The following is a 21555-nucleotide window of genomic DNA, read 5'->3' as shown; positions in this document are numbered from 1 at the left end:
GAGCAATGAACTCCTCCTACAGCTCCCTTTTTAAACAAGGAGTCCAAGATTACCCAGCTCTTTATTTCTGTCTGCTACACTCCTTTGAACTGGACTCCACTTTGTCCTTGGGGCTGCACTCCTCTACCTCCCACCTTTTCTGCTTCCTTTTGTGTCTTGTTTCCTGCTAATAGACTATAAGCTTCTAGAGACCAAGGATTGCTTCTTTTTCACACATATCCCCAGCACTTAGTGCAGCATCTCACACATAGCAGGTTCTGAATACATATTTATTAACGAACTAATATTTTAAGTGGAAATTGGTTTGAAGGATGAGAAACTTATGAATAAAATTCTGAATAGTTAAGCAGGAAGCAAAAGATGTTCTTCTTTAAGGGTTCTTAACCTGGAGTCCATGAACTTGTTTTTAAAAATATTTTGAAAACTAATAATTGACTTCCTTCATAGTCCTATGTATTTTGTTTTATGCATTTAAAATATTATGAGAAAGGGTCCATAGGCTTCAACAGGGTCCAAGATGTAAAAAGGTGAAAAGGCCCTGGTTTAAAGAGATTATTTATTGTAGGTAGAATTGTAGAAAATTCATAACCAAATTCAGATTCTAAAAAGAAGTGTGCAAAACGGCAGTGAAGACAGGTAAATGAGGATGACTACAAAAGGACAGTGTGGCTCTGTAAAATTGAGTGGCATTAAAGCTTAGCCTGACCTGACTGGCAATAAATAGGAAGGACGGCAAAAAGGTTTTCTTTTCTCTTCTATTGCCTTGCCTTCCCTCTCTTCTCTTTTCTTGTTTTCATACTTGTGGTAAGAAGAGAAGGTACAGAATTGGTGCTCAGAAAAAAGATATATATTTTTGGACATGACCAATGTGTATACTGGTTTTATGGGAATATGAGTGTCTGTTATCCTAAGGGTTTGTTTCTCTCTCATTGGGGAGGGGGTATTTGGTGCAAAACAATAATGGGATCCTCTCCCTCATTAAACTCAATATAGATAAAATGATGATAATGAATGGCAAAGGCTGAACTACTCAATTTTTGTCTCCACTTTGTCTTCTAGGGAGAATGACAGAACAAAAGAATGATTACGGAGAGGAAGTAAAATAAAAGAGATGATTAGAAACTAATTTGCTGCTACCAACTCTGCAGACTATAAACTCTTCATCTTGACTTTTATAGTGGGAAAAGTTCTAGAACTTGGCTGAATGACTTGAGAATATTCAGAATAATGATGACTGAAGGACAACATGGCTTCATCAAGCACAGGGCTGGCTGGACTTGGTAGGTGGATAACAAGCATCTATTAAAAGAGCCTATTATGTGCCATCTAGGTGGTACAGTAGATAGATTGCTGGCCTGGAGTCAGAAAGATTTATCTTCATGAGTTCAAATCCAGCCTCAGATACTTACTAGCTGTGCGATCCTGGGCAAGTCACTTAATCCCGTTGGCCTCAGTTTCCTCATCTATAAGATAAGCTGGGGAAGGAAATGGCAAACTACTCTAATATCTCTACCATGAAAACCCCCAAATGGGGTCACGGAGAGTCTGACATGACTGAAATGACTGAACGGCACTATTAAGTGGCAGGTACTGTGCTAAGCATTGGGGATACAAATGGAAACACAAAGAATGACAAGTTTCTGTTGCTTTCAGGAAAATTATATTTTAATGGAAGAAAATGATCCATAAAAGGAAGGAGGAGGGGTGATAAGGGGTATCCCTTTGGGAGCTTAGTGGTGAAGTCCTTAGACTCAGAAGCACATCTGGATGGGAATAAAGCATGGGAGGTCTGGGTCCATCTTTCAAATGATGGCCCCTGAAAAGAAATCACCAACGGAATAAAGGGGCCACATTTCTTTTTTCTTTCTTTCTTGGGTAATTTAACTGATTACTCAGGGGAATGCTCCAAACATTTTATACTTCGATTTCAAGCAGGCGTTTGACATTTCTCACTCTATGCTCATGAATAAGATGGAGAGAGATGGGCTCTAATGATAGCACAGTTAGGCAGATTTGGAATTGGTGCAATGACCAAACCTGAAGAGTGGTAGTGAGTTGAAATCCACATAGAGACATGTTGAGTTAAGTGTCCTAGGAAGGTTCAACATTCATTTTATCAATGACTTCGAATTAGCTATCAGCCGTATGTTTGTCGAGTTTGCAGATAACGGTAAGCTTAAGGAGATAGCTGATAGATTAGGTGATAGAGAAAGGACCAAAAAAGAACTCAACAGGTTAGTATTAATTAAATGAAACATAGAAAGGAATAAATATAAAATTTTATACTCATATACAAAAAGATGAAGTTCATAAGCACAAGGGGAAATGTGGCTCATAACAGTTCCCATGAATAGATCTAGGGGTTTTAGTGGGAAGGGGAACAAACAAATGCCTACTATGTGCCAGGCACTCTGCTAAGCACTTTTTACAAATATTATCTCATTTGATCCCCCCCAAGAGTCCTGTTAGGCAGGGGCCATTATCACCCTGATTTTATATGTGAGGGAACTGAGGCAAACAGGTTAAATGACTTGCCCAAATTCACACAACTAAAAAGTGTCTAAAGTCAAATTTGAACCCAAGTTTTTCTGATTCCTTTCCCAGCGCTCTGCTCACTGTGCCACCTAGCTGCCTCAGTGTGATTAAAAAAGTGCCTTTAAAAAGACAAATTCATTATATGTGCCAGACACTCAAAAACCAAGAATGAAACCACATCCAAGACTGCCTTAAGAGAAAAGCATGGTGTCCAGAATGAAGAAGGTAATGTTTCTGTTATACTCTTCATATCTGGAATATCATGCTTAACTCTAACTGCATTTCAGGAAAGGCATAGGCAATTTGGAGTAACCTTCCCCCCAAAAAGACCATGACGATGAAATGAATGAAGAACTTGCCATATAAGGATCAAGTTAAAGTAACTAGCCTGGAGAAAACTTGGGCAGGAGGTGGTGGGAAGGCATGGTACTTCCTCCCTAAATTGTGTATGTGTGTGTGTGTGTGTGTGTGTGTGTGTGTGTGTGTGTGTGTGTGTGTGTGAAGGACTTCTCCATTAGTCTTGAGAGATTTAAGCTTGGTGAGAGAAAAAAAATCTTTCCAACAATTAGAGCTGTCCAAAAAGTAGAATGAGCTCCTCTAGAAGGCAGTAGGTTTCCCTTCATTGGAAATCTTCAGGCAGAGGTCAGAGAAGCAGTCATTGTTGTTGGTTTTGCTGCTTTTGGTTGTTTCAGTTGGGTTTAACTCTTAATGACTCCATTTGGGTTTTCTTTGCAGAAATACCATAGCAGTTTGTCATTTCATTCTCCAGCTCATTTTAGAGATGAGAAAACTGAGGCCAACAGGGTTAAGTGACTTGCCCAGCGTCACATAGCTAGTGTCTGAGGTCAGATTTGAACTCATGAAGATAAGTCTTCCTGATTCCAAACCCAGGGCTCTATCCATGGTACCACCTAACTGCCCCCTACGCAACTGTTAGGTATATATTATAAGTCAAGTACTGTTCAGACAAGTTGGATTAGGCTCTTCTAATTCTTAGATTCTTGGTTCCTTCTTCCCACTTCTCTCTCAAGTATAATTAAGGCAGAATCCAAGAAAAGTGACAGAAGAATGGCTCTTTTAAATAAAGCCCCTCATTGTTCACAAGCCAACATGTTTACATTGTTTGGGACAGTAAATCCATGCGCTAGTTCCTGATAAAATGAGAGAGGAGCTTTCTGGTTGAAATGCATTGAGGGAAAAGGACCCAGATGGTGGATTCTTTTGGCATAGAAAGATCTGCTCCTGCTGTCTAACATGTTTCTTCCTTGCGTTAATTCTTTAATAAGAGGATCAGAACTGTAAAGGCAGTTTGCTGATTTCTCAGTTACAGAAAGAAAAAGCTTTTGGTCTGTGTGGCCCCCCGAGTCCTTGAGTGGGATAATGTTCTAATCACAGAGAGAAATGAGACTGGATCCTCTGTGAGAAACGACGCGGCTGCCAGTTAGCTCAATCCTCTCCATCCTGCAAGAGAAATGGCGGCTGCGTCATCGGAGTTGGACTCGGCATGGGATATCTGAAAGCGATTTGGGGTTTGTTTTTAAAGTGGGTTGTGAATCTCATTTTGGGACTGCTTTATGGAACATGTTGCAGGACTGCTAGCAACTGAGCAGGTCCCTCGGGCTTGCTGCCCTGTCTTCTTCCTTCATGAGGCGAACACTGCCAACGCAGGATTTGTGCACTGCTTCTGCCAGCCAATCTCTAATTTAGCATATGCACAAAGCCAATTTTTGGACACCGTGATGGTGCCTGGCACCTCTGCAGCCCTCCCAGTTTGCCGTGTTTGTTGTGAAATAACTAATAACTAGCTGCTCGAAAGAAAATAGCAAAGAGAAAAGTGGTTTTTTCCATCCATGGAAAAATCCTAACGGAGAGTTATATATATCTATGTGGATTCCTGTTTGCCTTCTTCATGTAAAACACTCTTTCTTCCCCTGAGTACATACATACGAACACATACAAACACATAAGGGCACACACGCACACGCGCACCCATGTTGTTCTCCTTGGTAGTTTTTCCACTGAGATGTTCAATCTGGAGTGCATGAGAGCAAGGGTGAACACTGGCAACGATAAGACCTTGCTTCCCACTGGGAACATCTTGATTTTTAAAAGTCGAAAGGCTGCTTTTTATAAAACAGGACATTTCCCTCTTAATTAGCTTCAAGATACACCCAAATAATTGGTAACTGGGGAAATGATCACATTTACAAGCATTTAAAAAGAATTCCCATGAGGGTAAAATGGGATTGGTGATCAAATGAGTTGATCAACACTTTTAAGTCTAGGGTAAGAGAAAAACAGGGCCATCTGCTACTCTTCTAGGCAAAGGCACGGAAGCAGGGTTTCCTGCCTTACACTGGCCACCACAGCTAGACTTTGTATATTTGCATGGTTTTTCTCTAAGCTATAGAAGTCCCATCACCTTAGGTCAAAGAGTCCTTGTGAAAGCAATGAATAACGAGGCACGACGTTTTGTGAATGTACGTGGCGTCTATCCAGCCTGCCCTGGGATGGACCGATCTGCTTTTGTCTTTTACCTGTGTTGGTGTAGACTATGCCCGCTTGTTTTGGTTTGCTGCAAAGGAGAGCATGGTGGTGCTCCCAGATGCAGGCTTCTAAAACTATGCTGACAAGATGGCTTCTTACTGTAGGACGGGAAACAACGGTCTTTGGGGTTGCTCTGGTGAGTCCGATTTCTCCCTTCATCCGCACCTGGCAGATAGGTGAGTCACGTGCGAGCGGTCTCTTAGGAGGCACTGAACGCACCTCCAAAGCCCTCTGCAGGCTTTTATGGGTAAGGTAAAGAATCCCTCTCATGCTATGGCCTCTAGCGAGGGAGACAAGGGAGCCAGCCAGGAGAGAAGAGTCACGGAAGCCAACTCCAGCATTGTGTCTACATAAATATTTCAGAAACTTGCCTAATGGCGATGCTTTGCACGACCATGCAGAAGCCCCAGGCTTTGATTTCTCTGGTCCTGGTTTGCTGCTCCCCAGGTGGCAGAAACTAAGAGTGGGCAGAAGCAGCTAGTGGGGGGTGGAAGTGAGTGCCTGGAGTCATTCAATAGCTGCCCCTCCAGCTGATTAATGAAGAGCACTGACAGGCTCCAAGGGGGTGTCCTGTCCAGTTTCTTTTGGCTGGAGGGATGATGGCCCATGTATGGGGTCCTGTGACAGGCTGGAGATTTTTCCTGGCTTTGCATGCATGCTCCATCTTTGAAGCCATGTTTCTGGCTGAGGAGTTCCTTTGGAGACCATTGATCGGGTCGCAGAGGAAGGCTACTGTTAGTTAAGAGACACCTCTGTCCAATGATGCCAGGTGCTTATTCTTTCCCCAAGGGACCCGTATATTACCTCCATTCCACTTCTATCCAGGCCAGATGACCAGGCAGCTCTCGAAGTGGGGAATAAAACAAGGGAATCAAATATGCTGGTATGGAACACACTCAGTCTTGGCACTTTCATAGAGAATCGAAAAGGCATATGTAACCCCACAGGTGGTAGGATTATTTAAAACTTTAAATCTGTGATTTAAAAAAATTCACTCAATGCAAACTCTTTCAAGTTAGCCTGACCAGGCTTAAATAATCTGACGGTGACGTATTTGTAGGTCATTGTCTTGTTTAAAAGTGTCAGGGCTAACCTTGAAATTAAACACTTTTTAAAATGGTAAAATACTTTAGGGATATTGAGTCTATTATACTATAAGAAACTCACTTCCTTTGTTTCTCTCCTGGCTCTGTTTTTGACTGTTTTTTGCCACCATTCTGCAGCTGCCCTCCCACCCTGGAAGCTCCTTCCCTGTCTGTTGTCTTCTCATTCTGGATCATCCCTCCATCTGTGCGATTTTCTTCTCATATTGGTGAGTTTCTCCCAGAATCTCCATTGTGAGGAAGAGCCAAGGCTAACATCCTTCATTCTTCTCCCATTTGTCTCAGAAGCACTAGCTGTTTTTGATTCTTCAGACTTTACCACCATGTTTTCATGAAAGTTTCTTTTCCTTTGCTCCCAACCAGCTTCTTTTTATGTATTATTTTTCCCCTTTAGAGTGTAGGCTCCTGGAGGGCAGGGACTGTCCCCCCTAGCCCTTTCTCCATCCCGCAGTATTTGTTTTCCCAGTGCTTAGCACAGAGCTAGGTACACAGTAAGATTCTAATAAATCCTTGTTGTCTTGTTGACTAGACTGGACTTTTGTTAAAGCTCTCTGTCTCAATGGAAATTCTGCTATAAATCCCTCACCCCATTACCTCCTCTAATCTATCCGTACCTGGTTTAGTACTCTCTTTCTCTAGGATCAATTTATCCATGACTACTCCTTTCCTAATCACTTCACTGTTTTCTTAGGGTCACCAATTCTTCAATCCAGGGTTCCTTCAACCTCCCAGCATGAACTAGCTTTTCGTTGAGGACATCCCATCTTTTCCCAATGAAAACTGTTTCTTCAAACATCTACTATCCCACTCCACTTGCCCTTCTAGACTCTCAGGTTAGCATAATCTCTTTTCTCACAGTCCTTTCCAGACCAGTGATTCTTGGAGAGGACCCAATAACCTCTCATCCCGTTTAATTTATGACTTCAAGTTATATCACCCTCTTTTTATCCTCATTACAGTTACCTATTGGCCATAAAAACCAATAAATGCCTTTGTTATTGCTGAGTTGTTTTTTCAATAGTGTCTGACTCTTCATGACCCCATTTAGGATTTTCTTTGTAAAGATACTGGAGTGGTTTGCCATTTCCTTTTCCAGCTCATTTTACAGATGAGGAAATCAAGGCAAACAGGATTCAGTGACTTGACCAAGGACACATAGCCAGTAAGGGTCTGAGGTTAGATTTCAAGTTGGGTCTTTCCAGGCACTCTATTCACTTTACCACCAAGCTGCCCAAAATAAATGCCTAATTCCTCAAAAATGTCAACACCTGGTTCTTCTCCACTTCATTTCCTATGATAAATCTCATCAATTTAAATATCTGAGTTGATGGCTATTCCATCATTCTGGTCCTCACAAGTTCTCTACCTCTAAGATTTTAATAACTTCTATCTTCACTCTGCTTCACCTACTCAGCAACATTGCTGCCCATTAGTTTCCTAATCACTCAAAACTGGTCCACTTTTAAGAGAATAAATCTGAAATCCCTTCTCCCACCACCAGCAAAATCCTGCCTGCCTCTTTTCAATGCTTCTAGCCTATCACTACCACTCTAGCTTCCCTAGCTTCCCTATCTAATTTGTTTTCAGCGGTTAGTCCTTTTAATGGTGGGTTTGTCATTGTCCAGTCTTTCACCTTCTTAATCTTCTGCCATTGTAGCCTTGCTAACTACTCTAGATAATTCCCTGTACTCTCCTCTGATTTTTCTGCTCCAGCTCCAGAGATACTAAATACTACTGGGACCCCCAAATTGATTCTAACCACTATAAATTTGTGGTAGACTAGGACCTTGTTTTCTGCAACCAATATGTTTCAACACCCAACACCCTTTGCATAAGTTGAAAATTGTGCCTAATATCAAAGCCCATTATTTAATAAATATTTCTTATATGAACATATCTAGGCATTTTCTGACTTTTCTTAGATGTATCAGCGTAACCATCATCACTACTCTTGTACTTTGGGGCCATTATTAAGAACTAAATAGCATTAATGAAACAAAGAGAAGCAATGGACTTGGACAAGAGAGACCTCTAGACAAAGATTGATGTAGGAGCTAATGTTTGGAACAAAACTATGTAATGATTGAGGATTATGCTTCTTAGAGCAAGAATGAGTATGATATAGCAAACTGCTTTGAGACATAAAATGGCATGGATTTAGCTCATAAAATTAAAAATTTTACTTTACACTTTTCCTCCCTTTATTTTTTATGATTACCAATCACCTATTGAATTCACATGTGTTGAATTTGCATAAAGTGAGGTTCTACTATATTTAACTTCAGGAAAGGTGATTTGTATTTCATTTCATTCATTTATTTTAAAAAACCCTTACATTCCATCTTGGAATAAATATTGTGTACTGGTTTCAGGAGAGAAGAGTGCTAAGGGCTAGGCAATGAGGGTTAAGTGACTTGCCCAGGGTCACACAGCTAGGAAGTGTCTGAGGCCAGATTTGAACCTAGGATCTACCATCTCTAGGCTTGGCTCTCAATCCACTGAGCTACCCAGATGCCCCCAGGAAAGGTAATTTTTAAAAGTACTATGTGACGAAGAAATAAAAACTATCAATAAGCACATGAGAAAATGTTCTAAATCCCTCCTGATAAGAGAAATACAAATAAAAACAACTCTAAGGGACTACCTTATACCTAGCAGACTGGCCAATTTGGCGGCAAAGTAAAATGATAAATGTTGGAGGAGATGTGACAAAATTGGGACACTAATACACTGCTGGTGGAGTTGTAAATTACCATTCTGGAGGGCAATTTGGAATTATGCCCAAAGGGCGATAAAAGACTGTCTGCCCTTTGATCCAGCCATAGCACTGCTGGGTTTGTACCCCAAAGAGATAATAAGGAAAAAGACTTGTATACGAATATTCATAGCTGCGCTTTTTGTGGTGGCAAAAATTGGAAAATGAGGGGATGCCCTTCAATTGGGGAATGGCTGAACAAATTGTGGTATATGTTGGTGATGGAATACTTTTGTGCTCAAAGGAATAGTAAAGTGGAGGAATTCCATGGAGACTGGAACAACCTCCAGGAAGTGATGCAAAGTGAGAGGAGCAGAGCCAGGAGAACCTTGTACACAGAGACTGATACACTGTGGTACAATCAAATGTAATGGACTTCTCTACTAGCAGCAATGCAGTGATCCAGGACAGTTCTGAGAGACCTATGAGAAAGAACACTATCTGCATCCAGAGAAAGAACTGTGGGAGCAGAAACACAGAAGAAAAACACATGATCTATCATGTGATTTGATGGGGATATGATTAGGGTTTTGATGTTAAAAGATCACTCTACTGCAAATGTGAATAACATGGAAATAGGTTTTGAATGATACATGTATAACCCAAAGGAACTGCTTGTCAGCTCTGGGAGGGGGGAAGAAAGAGGGGAGGGAAAGAACATGAATCATGCAACCATGGAAAATATTCTAAATTTAGAAAATTAATTTAAAAATAAAAGTACTATGTGAACTCAAAAGGAAAAGTAAGCTCAGTCTACTTCTCTAGACTTATTACACACTCCTCTTTGGGAACACTCCAGTCTAGCCAGACTGGCCATCTTGCTGTTTCTGAAATATAAATCCCATATCTAAACTTTTGCATTTGACTAGCCCCTAAATCTGGACTTCACTCCCTCCACATCTCTACCTTCTCAAATGTTTAGTTTCCTTCAAAGCTGAGCAATGTTTCATGTGAAGGCTGAGAAAGCTCAGAGCCTGATTCAACCAGAACACACTTAATCTTTTTGCTGCTCAAAAAGGCATAATATCCACAGGCAATACTATTCAGAGTCTAAGCTGCCTTGGAAAATATAATGAAAAAGAGGAATGCAAGATTATGAGAAATATCACCTAATAAAGTAGGGGGAAACAATGCAGAGAGATTGGCATGAGATTTAGCCAAGCCAGGTCATTCTTAGAACATTTGTCAATGAAACCAGAAAGATAATAAACAGATGGGATATGGAACTGATCTGCCAGAGTTTCTATAGTGATCCGTTCTTATCAGTGGCATATACAGAATATATACAGAAGACTGGGTATCAGTGATATATACAGGGGAAATCTACACTGGAGGCAATTGCTAAAAAAAATTTTAAAGCTATTTAGTTACCAATTTTCAAGATAAATAAACTAAAGGGAAACATGAAAAGAACAAAAAGAGATCATAAAGGGTAATTTTAGTCCACCCCCACCACAGGTGATTAATAAGGCATAAGCAGCTTATAAATTCATATAACTTGTTTTTTTTTCAGGGCTATGAAATCTTGGGTAAATGATTCATATATATGGTTGAAGCTTTCTTTAAAAAAAAACCCACAAGATAGGGTCAGGCAGACTTTCTTTTTTCCTTTTCTTTTTAAAACCCTTACTTTCCATCTTAGAATCAATACTGTGTATTGGTTCTAAGGCAGAAGATCGGCAAGGGCTAAGCAAAGGAGGTTAAGTGACTTGTCCAGGATCTGAGGTCTCATTTGAACTCAGGACCTCCCATCTCTAGGCCTGGCTCTCAATCCACGGAACTACCTTGATGACCTGCCCCCCTGTCCCACCCCAGCAGACTTTCAAAGATGATTTTATCCAGAAGACCCTATTTTTGTAGACACACAACTGACTGAGTTTTTTTTTTAAAGGATCCCATTGTGGGAGACATATGTTCACCTAAGGTATTTGATGCTGTCATGGAAGATGTCTTGTGCAGAGTTCAAAGAAAAGAAGTATTTCCTATCTTTGGCCAAGATTTTGAAAAACTCCTTGAGAGCAAGAACCATTTTTTGCCTTTTTTCACTTTCTAAGTGCTCAGCAAAATTCCTGGCACATAGTAAGCACTTGTCTGACTGACTGAATATGTTGTTTTGTTCAGTCATTTTCTTTCTAGTCCCACTTTTCATGACCCTGATTGGGGTTTTTTTTAGTTTAGTTTTTTTTTAATTTTATAGTATTTTATTTGATCATTTCCATGCATTATTCATTAAAGACAAAGATCATTTTCTTTTCCTCCCTCCCACCCCCCGTAGCCAACGCGTGATTCCACTGGGTGTCACATGTGTTCTTGATTCGAACCCATTGTCATGTTGTTAATATTAGAGTGTTCGTTTAGAGTCTCTCCTCTGTCATGTCCCCTCAGCCACTGTAGTCAGGTAGTTGCTTTTCCTCGGTGTTTCTACTCCCTCAGTTTGTCCTCTGCTTATGGATATATGGATGTTTTTTCTCCTAGATCCCTGCAGATTGTTCAGGGACATTACACTGCCACTAATGGAGAAGTCCATTACGTTCGATTATACCACAGTGTATCAGTCTCTGTGTACATTGTTCTCCGGGTTCTGCTCCTCTCAATCTGCATCACTTCCTGGAGGTCGTTCCAGTCTCCATGGAATTCCTCCACTTTATTATTCCTTTGAGCACAAAAGTATTCCATCAACAACATATACCACAATTTGTTCAGCCATTCCCCAATTGATGGGCATCCCCTCCTTTTCCAATTTTTGGCCACCACAAAGAGCACAGCTATGAATATTTTTGTACAAGTCTTTTTGTCCATTATCTCTTTGGGGTACAAGCCCAGCAGTGCTATGGCTGGATCAAAGGGTAGACATTCTTTTATGCCCTTTGGGCATAGTTCCAAATTGCCCTCCAGAATGGCTGGATCAGTTCACAACTCCACCAGCAATGAATTAATGTCCCTACTTTGCCACATCCCCTCCAGCATTCATTACTTTCCTTTGCTGTTATGTTAGCCAATCTGCTAGGTGTGAGGTGATACCTCAGAGTTGTTTTTATTTGCATCTCTCTGATTATAAGAGATTTAGAACACTTCTTCATGTGCTTGTTAATAGTTTTGATTTCTTTATCTGAAAACTGCCTATCCATGTCCCTTGCCCATTTATCAATTGGGGAATGGCTGGATTTTTTGTACCATTGATTTAGCTCTTTATAAATTTGAGTAATTAAACCTTTGTCAGAGGTTTTTATGAAGATTTTTTTCCAATTTGTTGTTTTCCTTCTGATTTTAGTTACATTGGTTTTGTTTGTACAAAAGCCTTTTAATTTGATGTAGTCGAAATTATTTATTTTACATTTTGTGACTCTTTCTATGTCTTGCTTGGTTTTAAAGTCTTTCCCTTCCCAAAGGTCTGACATGTATACTATTCTGTGTTTACCCAATTTACTTATGGTTTCCTTCTTTATGTTTAAGTCTTTCACCCATTTTGAATTTATCTTGGTGTAGGGTGTCAGGTGTTGATCAATTCCTATTCTCTCCCACACTGTCTTCCAATTTTCCCAGCAGTTTTTATCGAATAGTGGATTTTTGTCCCAAAACCTGGGATCTTTGGGTTTATCGTATACTGTCTGGCTGAGGTCACTTGCCCCCAGTCTATTCCACTGATCCTCCTTTCTGTCTCTTAGCCAGTACCAAATTGTTTTGATGACTGCTGCTTTGTAATATAGTTTGAGGTCTGGGACTGCAAGGCCCCCCTCATTTGTGTTTTTTTTTTCATTATTTCCCTGGATATCCTTGATCTTTTGTTATTCCAAATGAACTTTGTTATGTTTTTTTCCAAATCAGTAAAGAAATTTTTTGGGAGTTCCATGGGTATGGCACTAAATAGATAAATAAGTTTGGGTAGGATGGTCATTTTTATTATATTGGCTCGTCCTACCCATGAGCAGTTAATGTTTTTCCAATTGCTCAAGTCTAGTTTTAGTTGTGTGGCGAGTGTTTTGTAGTTGTGTTCATATAGTTCCTGTGTTTGTCTCGGGAGGTAGATTCCTAGGTATTTTATTTTGTCTAAGGTGATTTTGAATGGGATTTCTCTTTCTAGTTCTTGCTGCTGAGCTGTGTTGGAATTATATAGAAATGCTGATGACTTATGTGGGTTTATTTTGTATCCTGCAACTTTGCTAAAGTTGTTGATTATTTCAATTAGCTTTTTGGTTGAATCTCTAGGATTCTTTAAGTAGACCATCATGTCATCTGCAAAGAGTGATAACTTGGTCTCCTCCTTGCCTATTTTGATGCCTTCAATTTCTTTTTCTTCTCTAATTGCTACTGCTAGTGTTTCTAGTACAATGTCAAATAGTAGAGGTGATAATGGGCATCCTTGTTTCACTCCTGATCTTATTGGGAATGCATCTAGTTTATCCCCATTGCAGATGATATTAGCTGATGGTTTTAGATATATACTGTTTATTATTTTTAGGAACGACCCTTCTATTCCTATGCTTTCTAGTGTTTTTAGTAGGAATGGGTGTTGTATTTTATCAAAGGCTTTTTCTGCATCTATTGAGATAATCATGTGGTTCTTGTTGGTTTGCTTGTTGATGTGGTCAATTATGTGGATGGTTTTCCTAATATTGAACCAGCCCTGCATCCCTGGTATGAATCCTACTTGATCATGGTGGATGATCCTTCCGATCATTTGCTGGAGTCTTTTTGCTAGTATCCTATTCAAGATTTTTGCATCTACATTCATTAGGGAGATTGGTCTATAGTTTTCTTTCTCTGTTTTTGACCTGCCTGGTTTTGGAATCAGTACCATGTTTGTGTCATAAGAGGAGTTTGGTAGAACTCCCTCTTTGCTTATTATGTCAAATAGTTTGTATAGTATTGGAATTAACTGTTCTCTGAATGTTTGATAGAATTCACTGGTGACTGATTGGGGTTTTATGGCAGACACTAGAATGGTTTGCCATTTCCTTCTCAAACTTATTTTACACAGAAGGAAACTGAGGCAAAAAGGTTTAAGTGACTAGTCCTGGGTCATATGACTAATAAGTGTCTAAAGCCAGATTTAAACTCACAAAGATGAGTCTTTCTGCCTCTAGGTCTTGCACTCTATCCAACACACTAATTCAAGATGACTCTATTCTAATTGCATCGTATCCCTTCTCTGTCTTGCAAAACTTCTCAACATACTCACATGTGATCTCCTTTTCTACAGTCACAGAATAGTGTCCCTTTTCCTCACTTAGATACATTTCCTCTCACCTTCTCGATGCTATTTCTCTAGCAATCCATTCTCTTCTTTCATGTATTTTCAATGTCTTTCTTCTCTCTAGCTCCACATTTGCATAGATACACTCAATTGTTGCCAAATCAAATAAGTTCTTTTTCTTGACCATTTAAGTCTACACACATAACATACCAGCTCTCTTCCTTCCCTCATTGCTAATATAGTAGAAAATGTCATCTATAGCTAATGCCACCAACCCCTGGCAGTGTGACTAATCCTACTACCACCCTTCTACTGAAATTTCTTCTCAAAGGTCACTAATAACTTCTGAATTGCTGGATCTGAATCTTTCCCTCCTGCTTTTGAAATAGTCGACTACTCTTTCCTATTCCACTATTTTTTGGCTTTGGAGACACCTTGTTCCTTTGGTTTTCCTTCTACTTCTCTTAACTTCATCCTCTTACCACTATTTCAGTAGGATCCTCTTCATAGCCAGCCCTCTTCTCTCTAAACACTTTTTACCTTGGCAATTTCATTCATTCCCAAAGCTTCAGCTAACATATCTCTGCAGATGACTCTCAAATTTATATCCTGGCTCCTGATCTCTCTTCTGAGCTTCAGACTCTTAGTCTCTAGCTGCTCTCGACAGTTGTCCATCACAATATTTTTTAACTCAACATTTCTAAAATGGAGTTTATTATTCTTCCCCCAAACAACCTCCTCTTTGAAAAACATTTATTCTTTTTCTATTTACTTCATATTTAATAAGTTAACACCTCCTGGTGATTCAAAACTATTTGTATTTGTCCTTTCTCCTCCACGTCTACTACTATAGTTATGATTAAGGACCTCATTAATGTCTGCCTGTACTATTTCAATAGGGGTAAACAATAAATCATCTCACATCCTCTCTTGTCTCTTCTTTAATTAGTTCGTATAGAATAATTTTTCTTATTCAAAGACCCAGTCCTGCCATACCTCTACTAAAAGACAAACAAACTTTCACTCCTTATTGCCTGCCAACTAAAATTCAAGCTTCTCTATTAGGCATTTAAAGTCTTCCAAATATTGTACTACCCTGACTTTTCGGCTTCAGTTCATATTACTTCCCCAAGCTCCCTGAGAGTAGAGGTTGTCTTATTTTTTGTATTTGTATTACTACTATCCCAGTGCCTGACATATACCAGACACTTAATTGACTGATTGAGCCTACACTCTAGCCAAATTTCTTTGCTGCTGTTGCTTGCTCTCTCTCTCTCTCTCTCTCTCTCTCTCTCTCTCTCTCTCTCTCTCTCTCTCTCTCTCTCTCTCTCTCTCTCCTTCTTAAATGTGCCACTTACCATTTCCCCTATGTCTTTGCTTACACTTTCCCCTATTCCTGGAATGTTTTCTCCCTCCCTCTTTATTGATTTCTACCAAAACACATTCCATTCATATAGTACCTCCAGAAAGAAACCCTTTTTGATTCTCCCAGTCAGTAACAATCTTTTCTCTCTGACCTCACATAGTGACTAATTTTTGTGACTAATGCACTTAACAGTAGAATGTGAATTATAGTTATCTGCTCTTATGTCTTTTTTCCTTACTAGCATGTACATACAATGAAGACAAACACTGTGTTATCTAACTTTTATCTAAACTTTATATAATGACCAGTACCAGTGACCTACATAATAATCCACAAATAGTGGGACAGAGGGTACTTAATGTTTGTTGAATGAATAAATTAATCTAACCTTAGTGAAATTCACGGTTGTTTCAAAGAAACCAATCCAACCACCCATAACAGAAAAACAAAGTGGATGAAAAATGCATATTTTTCCAAACTGTGAAGTGTAACTAAATAGGCAAGCTCTAGAGTAGATTCTCATGCCTGGGCAACAGAAGCAATGGCATAGAATCCAAACGGAGACTGTAGATTTGAGGTTGAAAAACAAGATTTGGGGAGTGATAGAACTAGAGACAAAACTGTTCTGCTGATGAATATCATATGGAACCTCAGCACTGTTCTAATTTGCACTTTTCTAATAGAAATTTGGAGCATTTTTTTCATATAGTTGATGGTATATGAATAAAATGGAATACTGCTATGCTAGATAAAATGAAAGGGGACAGCTTCAGAGAAACCCTAGAAAACTTGTATGAATTGATGCAGCCCAAAAAGCTAATGTGAACTTTGGCTGTTTTAAACAGAACTATGGGCCCAGTCAAAAAGAGGTTTTAGTTCTATAGTACTTTGACTTAGTGAGATAGCGTCTATTGTATTCTGTTAAGCTTTTGGAATCACATTTTAGGAAGGACATTTAAAAGATGAGGTATATTCCTGGCCAGAATGGTGAGGTGACTAGAGGTCATGCCATAATGAAGCTTTTGCAAAACTAAGACCTCTGGGGGGTATGGAAGGAAGGAAACTCAAATTTGTCCTATAAAGTTAAAACTTATATCCCACAAACAATAAGGAAATGATTCTAAGCTGTTTTCTCAGGTGATCATTGGCTCCATCAACCAAGGTCACAGCAAACTTTAGATTAAACATTTCTGCTCAGCAGTTCTGACCTTCTCAGTCAAGCATAACCTGATGAAATTAGAGATGCAGGGGGAAAAGACAGCTAGAAGCGAAGGCAGTTTTGTGAGGAAACTAATGTAGAGAAAAATAAAGGAGACAGAATGAAAGGGAGAGAGAAACAGAGGAAGAAAACTAGGGAGAGCAAATATACAAGGGAGCAGGGATAATGCTATTTAATTGGATTTTAGCATCTTGGCAGCAGAGGTGTGTTTAATAAACAATTTTCCCTAAAACATACTTTTCCCACCTATTAACTGGTTTACTTGCCAGGAAAAAAATAGTTATTTACTCTCTGTATTTGTTTTCAAGGTGGAGGGGAAGGGAGAGAGGGAGAGAGAGGGAAAGAGAGGGAGAGAGAGAGAGAGAGAGAGAGAGAGAGAGAGAGAGAGAGAGAGAGAGAGAGAGAGAGAGAGAGAGAGAGGAAGGAGGAAGGGAGGGAGGGAGAGGGAGAGAGAGAGGGGGGGGGAGGAGGGAGGGAGGGAGGGAGAGGGAGAGAGTAACTGAACTTAACAATTTCCATGTTGCAAAATATAGCTATGCAAGGAACTATCATTTCCATTTGGAAACATTCAGTCCAAATGGTAAATGAAGCCATATTCAAAGAAGTGGACACAAGGATTAGTTTGCAAGTTATTTAAGAATGCTTAAGTAATTAAAACAACCACAACCACCACCTATGGCTCAAGAACAGAAATGTCAATCTCATTCTTTACTAGAATATAGTATTTCATGTGGTACTCTCAATCACTGGAACAATCAGAAACAGTGACACTTGCTAAAAGCACAGGAATGTCCAAATTCTAAGGATTATGGTATCTGTGTAATGCATATTATCAGGTATTAAGCTATCTGGGCTTCATCCATTTTCTCCTGAAATAAGTATGTAGTGTCTAGACAAATGTATCTCCACCTATGGGCTAGAAAAGGGAAGCCTCAGTAAGATGTTCATTTTGAAGAATTTTTTCTCATCTCTCTACTGACAAAACTCTAGGACTGAATGAGGAAGTCTGGTAAAAAGGGAGAAGGCATCTGCAGTCTGGAGTAGTAAGTCCTAGGTGCTACACCAGCCTCAATCAGGTCCACTGAGAAGAACCTTCAAATGGTCAGGGTAAGTCCAAGATCAACTCTTATTTAGAGTCTGTATGAGAATTCCATTTTAGGTAGGGTTCCTTGGGTTCCATTAGTTTCAACTTGGACCTGTGTTCATGGTCTATATGCCCAATACCTATGTATTTTCTTGTTCAGAAGGTTAGAGGACAGTACTAATGAGGAAAGGGTCATGGGTTTGATTAATGAATGAGCTAATTAGCTCTTCTGTTCCCTGGTCACAGAGCTATACCCTTGTTCTGTGCATACACACCATTTGTGCAAAGGTGATGGACTGGGGGTCAGTCAACACAGACTCATAACCACTATTAGTAAAATGCCTCAAAGTACAATGTATATGATTTTCATATACTGTTATCATTGTTATCTAGTGGTTTGGTCTTTCCTTTTTCTTAGTTTATCTAGATTATTAGATTTCTGAGAGAAAGGGTTGTATTCTATTCTTTTTACAACCTCCATTTCCATCCCTCCCTAGCTTATAGAAACTGTTTTTAGATTTTTATCTTCATACCCCAGAGCTTAACACAGTGCCTTGCATATAGTGAGTACTTATTAAATGTTGCTGCATTACACTGATATAAATGCCTGTTGTACCTTGGGTTGTATTCTCTGTTGGTTTAGAAAGGACACCACTAGGGGCAGCTAGGTGGCTCAGTGGATAGAGAGCCAGGCCTGGAATTGGCAGGTCTTGAGCTCATATATGATCTCAGACACTTCCACAGCAGTATGACCTTAGGCAAGTCACTTCAGTTGCTTAGACCTTTTTGCTCTTCTGCCTTGAAACTGTTATTTGGTATCAACTTTAAGAAGGTAAGGGAAGAGAAAGAAAGGAATTAAGGAAGGAAGGAAGGAAGGAAGGAAGGAAGGAAGGAAGGAAGGAAGGAAGGAAGGAAGAAAGAAAGAAAGAAAGAAAGAAAGAAAGAAAGAAAGAAAGAAAGAAAGAAAGAAAGAAAGAAAGAAAGAAAGAAAGAAAGAAAGAAAGAAAGAAAGAAAGAAAGAAAGAAAAACAAACAACAAACAAACAAAAGAAGGAAGGAAGGAAGAAAAAGAAAGAAGTCATTTAAATAACAGAATATGGGGTGGTGGTGGTGGTGGTCATAAAGGCAACAGGGCATTTGTTCCATGAAATTCAGCACATCTATTTCAGATATTTAGATTTCCTCAAAGCAAGACACCGCAGGAATACTTTGAATGTTCATACTTTTTTCCTTTTCAAAACACTTTCACCCATACTACATTTTAAACACACAACATCACTGTTTTCCTACTGTATTGTAGTTTATCAATGGGTAGGTAGGGGTTTCTAAAATTTGACCTCTTCTCCCAGCTTTTTTACTCTTTTAATAGATGCAGGGAGCTTCTGGTGATGGACTTGCCCTCCCACTAAAGATACACACACACATATATATATATGTGGATATATATATATCCTCTAGGAAACTTACAATCTTAGACAGTAGCTTGGGGCCTTTAGAGGTTAAATAATTTGCCCAAGTAAGTGGGGGAAGAAGAAAAAACACTGAGATAGAATAACTGGATAACAACAATAATAATTATGATAGTTACATTTGTAAAGCACCTACTATGTGTCACATTGTGAGAAATAAGCTCTTTGCAAATATATCTCATGCCTGCACAAAATAATGAAAAGTGAAATGAGTAGAACCAAGAGAACATTGTATACAAAAGCAATACTGTTTAAAGAGTTAACTGTGAATGTCCCCCTTCAGAGAAAAGAACTAATAAAGAGAAGTATGCACTGCAGAGTTTTAAATACACACACGTTGGTTGAACTGCTATGGTCCCTCAAGACTCGGCTGAAGCTCAAGTAGAACCCCATATGAAGACTTTTCTGATGTCCCCAGCCAATGTTGCTCTTCTTCCCCCACTCCTGATTTAATCTCTCTCTTCTCTTCTCTCCTTTCCTTCCTTCTACCCTCTCTCCCTTCCTCCTTCTGTTTTTTCACCCGATTCCTCTGTCTCTGTTGCTGTCTGTGTCTCTCTCTCCTCCTCCCTCCTTTCTATCTCTCTTTTTTCTCCCTTCTTTCCTTCCTCCTTCCCTTTCTCTCTCCCCTTTCTTCCTCTTTTTCCCTCTTTCCTTTTTTCTCTGTCTCTTTCTCCCCCCACCCCCAACTTTCTTTCCCCCATACTGGTAAGTGTTAAACAACTCTCTAGGAGGAAAAAAGTGCACAACACTTTCAAGTTTAATCTGTTTTATTCACATTTCCCCCATCATTTTCTTAAGTCTACAATCAACAAAGTAAGGGATCTAGCCCTGACTTGTGGTGTTTGAAGATTTCCAAGGTATAAATGTTCACACTGAAAATTTAACAATTAACCCTCACAAGCTACTAGCACGCTCCTCTATGTGTATATGGGTACACATATATGTCTAGACATACACACATTTGTTTGTATTTCTTATCTGTGTATCTGCTGTTTCTCCCAGCAGAATGTAAGTTCATTGAAGGGCAGGACGAGTCTTTTGTTTTTGTATTTCCTGGAACTTTAGTACAGTGCCTGATGCATAAATGTTCCTTGACTTTCACTCAGTCACCCATGTGCACCAATTTCACACATACAAATCATATGGGCAAACTAAATCCGTTGGGTGGCAAAATCCAAACAAAGAGGCCCGTGGCCACAGAGCATTATCAAAATGGTGACCCATCATCCTTTGCGAGGAACACTTTTAAAAAAAGCAACCTTTAGGAGTATGCTTGGGAGGTAAACATTTAGCAAGAATTCATCCAGATTCTGTGGACAGGCACATCTTGCTACAATCAGTGGCTTGTCTGGCCCGGAAGAGTAGAGAATGCCCACAACATTGACATGAACTTGTGGCATCTGCTCTCTTTCAATAGGTAAGGAAGGAGCTCTTCCCTGTCCTCTACTCTCTTGCCACAGAAACCACCTTGTGCAAAATCCCATCCTGGAAATCAGTGGAGCATGTAACTACAGAAACTCAAAATGAACACAATACTAACAGGAGCTCAGGAGGGATATATAATCATTAAGATTGTACCACAGTGCCCCCTGGCATATATAATAAACCTCCATCACACTTGCTGTGTTCCTTTTCTCTCACTTTTAGACATGATTCCATTATCAAAAGGTCTTTGTGCAAGCAGTTTTAAACTAGGGAAGCTTAATGATATTATAAAATCAGATATTATACATACAGGGCTTAAAGCTGAATTAAGAGTTTTAGTGCACTCTGTGTAAAATCTTACCTGCAGCATGCCTTCCGTATCTCCCTTTTTCCCATTCCCTCCTCCAATTCCCTTGGGAAAAGGTCTAGAAAAGTTAACCTCTCTCTCTCTCTTTAGGCCCATCTTCATGGGTCCCCCTCCCTTGGATTTCCTGACCCAAGGGGGGGAGGCGATTATTTATTGGCCTGTAATAAGGAGGTCAGCAAGTAGTTAACGTTAAGCCTCGGTTTGGAGACTTTGTTTCAGAAATGAGCAAAATATTAGAAATATGACTGTGGTTTGCCTCTAGTACTTAGGGAGAGAAAGTCTGCTCCTCACAGGGGTCAGCTAGTTCTGCGTCCAGATTCTCCTGAGAGGTCTGGTTTTAAGTTAAGCAGTTTGGAAGCTGTGTCCGTGCTGGCTATACTTGAGCTAGCTGGATCCTGTCTGGTGGCCTGGCTGAATGCTAGATTCTTTCCCATCCATTCCTGTCCTTGTTCCCACCAAGCCCTCATCTTGGAATGCTTTTCCTTGCCTGT

General features: G+C 39.8%; 1 protein-coding gene across 4 annotated transcripts in view; it reads right to left on the bottom strand.

Moving 5' to 3' along the window:
• The window catches only part of CLYBL (citramalyl-CoA lyase), a 347758-nt gene that overhangs the window by 85998 nt on the left and 240205 nt on the right, over positions 1 to 21555 (bottom strand). The gene's annotated exons all lie outside the window — the stretch shown is intronic.

This window comes from Monodelphis domestica, chromosome 8, assembly GCF_027887165.1.
Source record: "Monodelphis domestica isolate mMonDom1 chromosome 8, mMonDom1.pri, whole genome shotgun sequence".
Classification (NCBI taxonomy): domain Eukaryota; kingdom Metazoa; phylum Chordata; class Mammalia; order Didelphimorphia; family Didelphidae; genus Monodelphis; species Monodelphis domestica.
The sequence above is the reverse complement of the archived record's forward strand: the minus strand, read 5'-3'. Positions and strand labels throughout refer to the sequence as shown.